We start from the raw sequence: 2,768 nt of genomic DNA, 5'->3' as shown, positions 1-2,768 counted from the left end.
CCCCCCCCCTAAATGGATTACATGTTTTGTGTTTTAAATTTTCTTTACAATATTCTTTTAATTTTATCTTTATGTATTTTTATTCATATTATCATATATAAATATATTATCTTGTTTACTTATTTAATATATTTAGTTTTGGGGGTTACAGAGCACTATGTTACGCCTCAATCAGAGGATTAAGAGAGAGAGAGATCTGTTACAAACAGCTAAGATAATTAAATCTTATTTAGAAGTTAGAAGGGAAACTGGAATAAGGGTTAGAAGATGACGGAGGTTAATAATCTATTTAGAATTTAGAAGGAAAATTAGAGGTGGTTTTAGGAATTGGAGGAGTTGAAAATATTGTTACACAAGCATTCTATTTAGAAGTTAGAAAGAAAAATTAGAAGGGTTGTTATAAATTACAGGAGAGTTAATATTATTACATAACCATTCTATTTAGAAATAAAAATGAAGGTTAGAAATTAGAAGGGGGTTAATACTGGCACATAAGCAGCCTACTTGTTATTGTTAATAAGTATGCCATGCCCTTAGCGAATTCATAGTCACTATTGAAAAATATTCGATATTCAGTACAATCTAACAGAATAAATATGCCTAGATAGCTCAGTTGGGAGAGCGTTAGACTGAAGATCTAAAGGTCCCCGGTTCGATCCCGGGTCTGGGCACTTTTGGCAATTCACAGGCACCTGAAAATATCGTTGTCAGATGCAATGGCCGGAAAATCTTCGTGAGATGTGTGGTGCCAGTGATATCTATGAGGTTGTTCGTGTCTCAGGAAAAGACAAATCTGGTAACTCACGCCAGGCTCTGGACAACTCCGTTTCACATTTTTCTTCTATTCTAATCATCTGACACTTAATACTACTGTATCTGCATGTTATTGTTTTTATTACATAATGTAAACACCATATATGTAAATAGAATACTTACTATAATTATTGGAATAAAGTGTTTTGAAAAATAATGCAGATTCCTACTGAAAATTAAACACAGTATATTAATCATTGAAATTAACACACCTTATATAGAAGTTAGAAGGGAAACTGGAATGAGAATTAGGAAGATGACGGGAGGTTAATAATCTTTTAAGATTTTTAAATGAAAATTAGGAGGGGTTTTAGAAATTGGCAGAGCATTAAAAATATTGTTACAAAAGCATTCTATTTAAAAGTTAGAAGGAAAATTGGAGAGGTTTTAGAAATTGCAGGGGAGTTAATATTGTTACATATTATTTAGAAGTTGGAAGAAAAATAATAGAGGTTTGAAATTATCAGTGGGTTAATATTGGCACACAAATAATCTATTTGCTATTGCTACTAGGCATTCCTTGTCCTACCTATATCAGCGAATTAGATAATATTCGATATATTCAATACAATGAAATTGCAATTTTAAATGCGCCTAGATAGCTCAGTTGGGAGAACGTTAAACGTCCGTAGATCGATTCCAGGTCTCGGCATTTTTGACAACTCACGGGTAAATGTCATTGTCTGACGGACTATTGTAATGGCTGGGGGGTCTTCATGAAATATGTGGTTGCTTTGATATCTATGAGGTTTTCTGTGTCAATACTGTGTCCAGTCTCAGGAAAGGACAAATTGACAACTCACACCGGACTCTGGATAACTCAGATTCTCCATATTTTTTTAAATTCTAATCAGCTGACACTTAATACTAAAGTACTTACGTGACTTTTGTTTTAACCCATTAGTGTGGGTCGGAAAATTGGTGTGCAGCTTGTGTTCTGGGAAATAAAAGCAACCAGCAGTTTCTCTCGCCGAGACGCGCGCTCAGTGCGCGCAGCCCGTGTCACCACCCGTGCAAGTGCTCTGATGGCTGGTTTGCGTGTAACTGCAACCTCAGTTTTTGCACTCTAGAAACATGTGAAAGTTTACTGAGTTACTGTAACCATATAGTATGATATATGAAGGATATTATTGTCTAATACTGTAGTATATACTACATTTTAGGTGTGTAAAGTCAGTAGTTTGTCTTGGTGAGAGAACGGAAAAGCAGTGGTAAATCGATTTTTTTTTTCTTCTCAAAATCTAAAACAAAGACATTCCAAGCACCACACCTGTGCCTTCAGGCGTGGTAAGACTGGAAGCAGGGTGTGGGGCATAGGGATGTGCCGCAGCAACTGCACATCACCCTGGTCTCCTTCCTGCGCCACCGCCGAAAGGGTGTGTCAACAGGCATGTGCGCCTGCTGGGGATCCTCCTCCACATGGTGGCTCTGAGCTTTCTCCAAGCCCTCTTACTCAGGTTGTATTGTAGGGCGTGATGTCTGCCCTTGAAGGCCCACAAGCTCTCGTCGACGGTCACGTTTTTATTCGGGACGAAAACGGACCGGAATGTCGATTCCAGGACGCCTAACACAGGGCGCAGCTTCCACAATATATCATCCGCATCATGCTCTCCTTTGTTGTCAGTGAAGTGGAGAGCGAAGGTAAGGGCGTCGAAGCGGTCTCTGGTCACAGTCCTGGTGAACACCGATGAGGACATCAACAGGTTCGTCGACCAAAAGTCCCTCTGGCACCTCTTCCCATGAAGTCCCATGAGGAACCTTAGGCCAACATATGAGTGGATCTCCTGCACCGTGTCCACCCACCCCTTCATATTTGATGAAGGGGGTCGTGGGTTCTTGTGAACATACCGGAAGTTGGAAGAAAAAGACATTGTAAAATAGGTGTTTCAAAAAAGGACATGTAGAAAGAAAATTCCGTTTTCAAATCGGAATACAAACAAGAGGTCAGTTGCTTA

The 2,768-nt window shown here is 38.9% G+C and overlaps 1 non-coding gene across 1 annotated transcript; it reads left to right on the top strand.

Annotated features, from left to right (window-relative positions):
* Window positions 1–598: 598 nt before the first annotated feature.
* Trnaf-gaa lies at window positions 599–671 on the top strand. Its single transcript has one exon. It is a non-coding gene; the product is annotated as a tRNA-Phe (tRNA).
* Window positions 672–2,768: the final 2,097 nt, after the last annotated feature.

This window comes from Penaeus monodon, chromosome 35 (assembly GCF_015228065.2).
Source record: "Penaeus monodon isolate SGIC_2016 chromosome 35, NSTDA_Pmon_1, whole genome shotgun sequence".
Classification (NCBI taxonomy): domain Eukaryota; kingdom Metazoa; phylum Arthropoda; class Malacostraca; order Decapoda; family Penaeidae; genus Penaeus; species Penaeus monodon.
This window is presented reverse-complemented; position numbering and strand designations above follow the sequence as displayed.